This window comes from Arachis hypogaea, chromosome 12 (genome assembly GCF_003086295.3).
Source record: "Arachis hypogaea cultivar Tifrunner chromosome 12, arahy.Tifrunner.gnm2.J5K5, whole genome shotgun sequence".
Taxonomy (NCBI): Eukaryota; Viridiplantae; Streptophyta; class Magnoliopsida; order Fabales; family Fabaceae; genus Arachis; species Arachis hypogaea.
In genome coordinates, this window is record NC_092047.1 from 95,767,927 (window position 1) to 95,776,768 (window position 8,842).

Below are 8,842 nucleotides of genomic sequence, written 5' to 3' on the forward strand. Positions count from 1 at the left end.
TAGATAGATCAGAGACTAAGTTTGCTAAATTAGAGGTATTTTGTTCAGAGTTCTCTGTCTGTTGCTGAGTGGATGATGGAAAAGGCTTACTATTGTTAAACCTATTTCTTCCACCATTATTAAAGTCTTGTTGAGGCCTTTGATCCTTCCATGAGAGATTTGGATGATTTCTCCATGAGGGGTTATAGGTGTTTCCATAAGGTTCACCCATATAATTCACCTCTGCTATTGCAGGGTTTTCAGGATCATAAGCTTCTTCTTCAGAAGATGCCTCTTGAGTACTGTTGGATGCAGCTTGCATTCCATTCAGACTCTGAGAAATCATATTGACTTGCTGAGTCAATATTTTATTCTGAGCCAATATGGCATTCAGAGTATCAATTTCAAGAACTCCCTTCTTCATAGGCGTCCCATTACTCACAGGATTTCTCTCAGAAGTGTACATGAACTGGTTATTAGCAACCATATCAATGAGTTCTTGAGCTTCTGTAGGCATTTTCTTTAGGTGAATGGATCCACCTGCAGAAGTATCCAATGACATTTTAGCCAATTCAGATAGACCATCATAGAATATATCCAGGATGGTCCATTCTGAAAGCATGTCAGAAGGATACTTTTTGGTCAGTCCTTTGTATCTCTCCCAAGCTTCATAGAGGGATTCACCTTCTTTCTGTCTGAAGGTCCGAACATCCACTCTAAGCTTACTCAGCTTTTGAGGAGGAAAGAACTTGGCTAAGAAAGCCTTGACCAGCTTATCCCAAGAGTTCAGGCTATCTTTGGGTTGAGAGTCAAACCATATTCTAGCTCTGTCTCTCACAACAAAAGGGAAAAGCATGAGCCTGTAGATTTCAGGATCTACTCCATTAGTCTTAACAGTATCACATATCTGCAAGAATTCAGTTAAGAACTGAAAAGGATCTTCAGATGGAAGTCCATGAAACTTGCAGTTCTGCTGCATCAGAGAAACTAATTGAGGTTTAAGCTCAAAATTGTTTGCTCCAATGGCAGGAATGGAGATGCTTCTTCCATGTAAATTGGAATTAGGTGCAGTAAAGTCACCAAGCATCCTCCTTGCATTATTATTATTTTCGGCTGCCATCTCCTCTTCTTGTTCGAAAATTTCTGAAAGGTGCTTGCTGGATTGTTGTAATTTAGCTTCTCTTAGTTTCCTCTTCAGAGTCTTTTCAGGTTCTGGATCTGCTTCAACAAGAATATTCTTGTCCTTGCTCCTGCTCATATGAAAAAGAGGGACAGAAAAATAATAATAATAGGGGTCCTTTTTACCACAGTATAAAGGTCCCTGTGTAAGTAGAAGAAAAGAAAAAAAAATTCGAACACAGATGGAAGAGGGGGTTCGAATTTGGGTGAGATGAAGTGTTAGTAGATGAATAAATAAATAGAAGGAGATAAGAGAGAGAGAGAATTTTCGAAAATAATTTTTGAAAAAGAGTTAGTGATTGTCGAAAATAGTTTTTGAAAAAGGTTAGTAATTTTTCGAAAATTAAAATAAAAAATTAAAATAATTAGTTAATTAAAAAGAAATTTTGAAAAAGAGGGAAGATATTTTCGAAAATTAGAGAGAGAGAGTTAGTTAGGTAGTTTTGAAAAAGATAAGAAACAAACAAAAAGTTAGTTAGTTAGTTGAAACAAATTTGAAAATCAATTTTGAAAAGATAAGAAGATAAGAAGTTAGAAAAGATATTTTGAAATCAAATTTTGAAAAAGATAAGATAAAGAGATATTTTTGAAAAGATATGATTGAAATTAGTTTTGAAAAAGATTTGATTTTTAAAATCACAATTAATGACTTGACTCACAAGAAATCACAAAATATGATTCTAGAAATTAAAGTTTGAATCTTTCTTAACAAGTAAGTAACAAACTTGAAATTTTTGAATCAAAACATTAATTGATGATGTTATTTTTGAAAATTATGTGATAAAGATAAGAAAAATATTTTTGAAAAATAATTTTAAAATTTTCGAAAATAACTAAGAAAAATGAAAAAGATTTGGTTTTTGAAAAAGATTTTGAAAAAGATAAGATTTTTAAATTGAAAATTTGATTTGACTCATAAGAAACAATTGAATTTTAAAAATTTTTAAAAAAGTCAACTCAAATTTTCGAAATTTATGAGAGAAAAAAGGAAAGATATTTTTTTTGATTTTTGAATTTTTAAAGATGAGAGAGAAAAACATGAAAAATGATGCAATGCATGAAAAATTATGGATCAAAACAATGAATGCATGCAAGAATGCTATGAATGTCAAGATGAACACCAAGAACACTTTGAAGATCATGATGAACATCAAGAACATATTTTTGAAAAATTTTTAATGCAAAGAAAACATGCAAGACACCAAACTTAAAAATTTTTCATGTATAGCCACTATGAATGCAAGAATGCATATGAAAAATAAGAAAAGACACAAAACATGAAAACATCAAGATCAAACAAGAAGACTTACCAAGAACAACTTGAAGATCATGAAGAACACTATGAATGCATGAATTTTTCGAAAAATGCAAGATGAATATGCAATTGACACCAAACTTTCAACTTGACTCAAGACTCAAACAAGAAACACAAAATATTTTTGATTTTTATGATTTTATTAAATCTTTTTGGATTTTTCGAAAATTAATGTGAAAAAGAAAAATAAGGATTCCAAAATTTTTAATATGAATTCCAGGAATCTTGTGCTCTTTAGTCTAAAGCTCCAATCTGAGGGTTAGGCATGGCTTAATAGCCAGCCAAGCTTTAGTATGCTATTACATGCATTGAAGTGATTAGTTGAATCCTCAGTCCAAAGGAATTTGGACATGGCTTCACAGCCAGCCAGGATTCAACAAATCATCATGAAACACTAGAATTCATTCTTAAAAATTCTGAAGAAAAAAAAATATATTTTTTTGAAAACATTTTTTTTAAATTTTTTTTCGAAAACAAAGGAGAAAACTTTTGAAAGATTTTTGAAAATTTTTTGAAAAAAAAAAAAGAAAATTACCTAATCTGAGCAGCAAGATGAACCGTCAGTTGTCCAAACTCGAACAATCCCCGGCAACGGCGCCAAAAACTTGGTGCACAAAATTGTGATCTCAGGCAACGGTGCCAAAAACTTTGTACGCACGTCTTAATAAATTATTTTTCATCCACAACTTCGATACAACTAACCAGCAAGTGCACTGGGTCGTCCAAGTAATAAACCTTACGTGAGTAAGGGTCGATCCCACGGAGATTGTTGGTATGAAGCAAGCTATGGTCACCTTGTAGATCTCAGTCAGGCGGATATAAAATAGTTATGGAGTTTTCAAAAATATATAATAAAATAAGGATAGAAATACTTATGTAAATCATTGGTGAGAATTTCAGATAAGCGCATAGAGATGCTTTCGTTCCTTTGAACCTCTGCTTTCCTGCTGTCGTCATCCAATCAATCCTACTCCTTTCCATGGCTGGCTTTATGTAAGGACATCACCGTTGTCAATGGCTACTTTTAATCCTCTCTGGAAAATGGTCTGATGCGCTGTCACTGCATGGCTAATCGTCTGGAGGCATCACCTTTGCCAATGGCTGCATCCTATCCTCTTGTGAAAATGGTCCAAATGCTCTGTCACAGCACGGCTAATCATCTGAGGTTCTCGATCATACTGGAATAGGATTCACCCTCCTTTTGCGTCTGTCACTACGCCCAGCACTCGCGAGTTTGAAGTTCGTCACAGTCATTCAATCCCAGAGTCCTACTCGGAATACCACAGACAAGGTTTAGACTTTCCGGACTCTCATGAATGCCGCCATCAATCTAGCTTATACCACGAAGATTCTGATTAAGAGATCCAAGAGATACTCATTCAATCTAAGGTAGAACGGAAGTGGTTGTCAGGCACGCGTTCATAGGGAATGATGATGATTGTCACGTTCATCACATTCAGGTTGAAGTGCGAATGAATATCTTAGAAGCGGAATAAGTTGAATTGAATAGAAAAACAGTAGTACTTTGCATTAATCTTTGAGGAACAGCAGAGCTCCACACCTTAATCTATGGAGTGCAGAAACTCTACCGTTTGAAGATACATAAGTGAAAGGTTCAGGCATGGCCGAATGGCCAGCCCCCAAAACGTGATCACAGGATCAAAAATACAATCCAGGATGTCAAATACAATAGTAAAAAGTCCTATTTATACTAAACTAGTTACTAGGGTTTACAGAAGTAAGTAATTGATGCATAAATCCAATTCCGGGGCCCACTTGGTGTGTGCTTGGGATGAGTTTGAATGTTACACGTGTAGAGGTCAATCTTGGAGTTGAACGCTAGTTTGTAACGTATTTCTGGCGTTCAACTCTGGCTTGTGACGTGTTTCTGGCGTTTAACTCCAGATAGCAGCGTAGAACTGGCGTTCAACGCCCTTTTACGTCATCTAAACTCGGCCAAAGTATGGACTAATATATATTGCTGGAAAGCCCTGGATGTCTACTTTCCAACGCAATTGGAAGCGCACCATTTTGAGTTCTGTAGCTCCAGAAAATCTACTTTGAGTGCAGGGAGGTCAGAATCCAACAGCATCAGCAGTCCTTCTTCAACCTCTGAATCTGATTTTTGCTCAAGTCCCTCAATTTCAGCCAGAAAATACCTGAAATCATAGAAAAACACACAAACTCATAGTGAAGTCCAGAAATGTGAATTTAACACAAAAACTAATGAAAATATCCCTAAAAGTAACTAGATTCTACTAAAAATATACTAAAAACAATGCCAAAAAGCGTATAAATTATCCGCTCATTACAATTGCATTCCATTCAATTCGATTAAAAAAATAATCCAAACCTCGTCTGCTTGATTTGTTTCGGAAGAATAATCCAAATCGCTCTCATTCAACTGATTTGAAGTTGAATCATTCATTGTTTCGATTCAGAAGATAAATGCTATGTGTAGATCGAAGAAGAAAATGAAGAAGAATGGGAAGAAGATAAATGAAACGTAAGTAGATCGAAGAAGAAAGCGAAGAAGATGGACGCGAGTAGAGAAGAACGACGAAGTTTATTACGTTCAATGCAATGCAAATCGATAAAGAAGAACGTGAGCAGAGAAGAACTAGGAGAGCAGCAGAAAGTTTATGTTGAGCAGAAGGTTTAGGTTGCAGGAGAGAAGCTTTACGTTAATATGTAGCGCGTGTATCACAAACAAGTGGGGGGGGGGTAGGGGAGGCGCATCTAGCAAAAAATGCTTGGATAACTTGAATGTATTTTTTGCATGGATGTGGAGCATCTTCCTCTATATAATAGGAAGACAGTTTATGATTCATTGGTTGACAAGTGGTGATGTTCTTTGATAGACATGTGTTTCTTTACAAAACAACCAAATAATTTTAAATTTGAAAAAAAATGAAAGTGCACATGATCCGGTTATCTTAATTTTTAATATATAAAGGCAAAATATACCAAACCTAATTATTTTCATTTGACATCCTACAAAAAAGAGTTGAGTTGCAAAGCCAAAAAAAAAAAAAAAGAAAAAGAAACACACACACTAGACATGTCTGAGAGCTTCGACAACTTGCATGATTTGAATCCAAGGAAGCTTGCCTAGAACTTCTAGGTATACACCATAAGGGTTTGGGAAGAGCCTAGTAGGTTTAACGAGAAAGAGCTTGCTAGCATTGACTTGATTATTCAAGATAGTCAGGTAAATATATTTACTTATTTTGAATCTCCTTATGGGTTATTGATAATTTGTTTTTGTCAATGAAGTTTATCTTTTATTACTATCATGTTGGATTATACAAAGGGTACCAGGATGCATGCCTCAATACCCAAACCCTTGGCTCAAAAGTGCAGCGGAAAAAATTGTTCAGTTTCAATTGTACAACATGTACAACTTCATTGTCCATGATAAAAAAAATGCATCGCGGGTAATACCCGGTAGATGGACTTTGATATTTTCTCAAAGGACAATTGTGAATCCATTTCAAAATCCTACCTTTCCACTGGAAGCTTTTTGTTTTAGAACCATACCGGACATTATCAACGCAGAGAGGTTGGACGGCACTGAGCTTTTTGGTAAGTTTATTGCATTTACCTGGTAGCCTTATCCTTTATGCTTTTACATTAAAAAAGTTGAACCAAAACTAAAGAGTGGTAGTATTCAACACCATTTTGTAAATATACAGACCTGATAGCTAAAAGTTGTTGGAAAAGAAGATCCTAGGGATTTGGTTACAAGCAAAGGAAAAGAGACAAAATGATTGGTTGTTGTCCTAGAGGATTTAGAGTGCGTGTTCTATCATATTTTGTGTAGTTTTACAAAAACTCCAGTGTTTCTTTCAACTAATAAGTTTCTATTATGGTTTGCTAACACAGCAACAACCGAATCGGGTGCGCAATGTTTGACCACATGGTTGATCAAATCCTACCACATCTTGAGGAGGATAGAGTCGAACCACTTATAGTCGTGTTACAATTAATAAAAGCAACAAGGTGGAACGGAAAGTCATCGGTGCAGAGTCGTTTCAATGTTTCCCAATTGCATGTCGACCCTGGATTGAAAGAGATAGTTGGGTTTAGAAACATGTTAGTTATTTTGATGTAATACACTCGAAACATAGAATAATAATTGGAAATTTGGGAAAAATAGTAAGATTGTATTTTCACTTAATAATTGGAAATTTCAACAATAATGGAATGTATTGCAGTTGATAATGTCTATTTTAACTTTTAACTAATTTAACTATTTTACCCTGGAAGGTTTCTCGGAGGTGCAACATCATCCTTTGTGAGGATAAGTCAGGTTTCATCACATGGTCCATGGTCAGGCGTTGAAGAGCTAACACAAGGTAATGCTTCAGTGAAAACAATAGAGGACATCCTGAATCAAAAAGAGGTAATTAGAAATTTAGTCATCGACTTAAAAATAAATTCAATAATTACCAAAAGACTCTTTTAGAGTTCAAATTTATTTGGGAATATATGATCATAGAGGAAGGTCCCACTTGGATGGTTGGAACTATTATTTCAATCAATGTAAGCAAGAATGATTGGTTTTACAAGTCGTGCAGGAAGTGTCCAAAAAAAGTTGATACTCGTGTTGGCAATAGATATGAATGTGGAAAGTGCGGTCACACACACGGATGTGCTGCACTAAGGTATATTGTATAAGTCCATTTGACAAAACTCATGCATTCTTATATAGTTTTGTTGTTATCATTCTTATATTAAATTGATGAAGGGTTTATGTATGTATCCTGAATATGTGTGTTCTGTGTGCATTCAGTTCAAAATTCAAGGTGGAGGTGATGGTTTTTGATGGCACTTGTAAAACCTGGTCAAACCGTAATTAATTAAATAATAAATTAAATAGGAGTGAATATGGTTAGAAAATTTGACAATCAGAATTTGATAATTTAAATGTGATATTTGGATTTAGTGAATTTTTTGGAGTCGGAAAACATAGTTTTCTGCGTAAAAACGCGCACTGGAATTTTGACCGGTAGTACCAGTTGAGATCTATCTGGTACTGTAGCTGAGAAAAGTGATTATAAGTGATAAACCCATATTTTATGATATATTTTGTACTTAATCTGAGTGATTTATTCAATCCTTCACCCACTTATTCATATTAATTGCATGGTTTTACTTTCCCTTCCTTATTATGTGATGTATGTGAAAAACATGTTTCCTATGCTTTAAAATTAATTATTTTAATTACCTTTATTTCCATTCGATGCCGTGATTAGTGTGTTGAGTAGTTTCAGATCTTCTAAGGCAGGAATGACTCAAAGGATGGAAAGGAAACATGCAAAAATGGAAGGAAAGCATAAAACGGAGTTTGTGAAGAAACTGGCAGCCACGCGATCGCATGGACGACGCGGCCGCATGCCAAGCGCGAAGAAGTAGCGACGCGGCCGCATGACTGACGCGACCGCGCGCCTTAAGCAGAACACATATGACGTGGTCGCATGACTGACGCGACCGCGTGATAAGGAAAACTCCGAATGACGCGACCGCGTGACCCACGCGGACGCGTGACAGAGGCCACGCACCAGAAATTGCAGAAAATGCTCCTAGCGAATTCTGAAGCCCTTTTTGGCCCAAATCCAAGTCCAGAAGTCATAGACCAGAGGTTATGAAGTGGGGGAATGCATCCATTCAAGGGGAGTCTCCACTTTAGTTAGTTTTCATGATTTAGATTCAATTTTGAGAGAGGTTCTCTCCTCTCTCTTAGGATTAGGATTTAGGATTTCTCTTAGTTTTAGGAGTGACTCTCGATCCCAGGTTCAATGTTCCTTTACTTTAAGCTTCCCTTTCACTTTTTATTCATTCCATTACTTTAGTTAGTTATTTGATGTTGCAATTTAATTTATGAATTCTTCCATGTTACAGATTACTCTTTTGAATTAATGTTATTTGAGGTATTTCAGTTTATCATTGCTTTTCTTTTATTTACATTATTGTTATTCCCATCTGAAGGCATTTTTATTCCAGTAGATTTACTTTTCTCCTTTTGGTCTTGGTTAAGAAATCAGTAACTCAGGAGTTATCAAACTCAAACATGAATGATAATTGTTATCTTTGCTAATTAAATTGAACTTCAATAATCCCAATCTTTTCTTAGGAAATAAATAGGATTTGAAGATCAAACCAATTAATCCCTTGACCTTCCTTTATCTTAGTAAAGGTTAACAAAGTGGAATTAAGATTCAATTCTCATCATCATTGATAAGGATAACTAGGATAGGACCTCTAATTTCTCATACCTTGCCAGAAGTTTATTTTCAGTCATTTATTTACTTTACTTGCCATTTAAATTACTTGTTCTTCATTTACTTTAATTTCTGATTAAATCAT

At 35.2% G+C, this 8,842-nt stretch overlaps 1 non-coding gene across 1 annotated transcript; it reads left to right on the forward strand.

Moving 5' to 3' along the window:
- Positions 1-595: 595 nt before the first annotated feature.
- LOC112730893 (small nucleolar RNA R71) lies at positions 596-703 on the forward strand. Its single transcript, XR_003166696.1, has one exon. It is a non-coding gene; the product is annotated as a small nucleolar RNA R71 (small nucleolar RNA).
- The last annotated feature ends 8,139 nt before the right edge of the window (positions 704-8,842 follow it).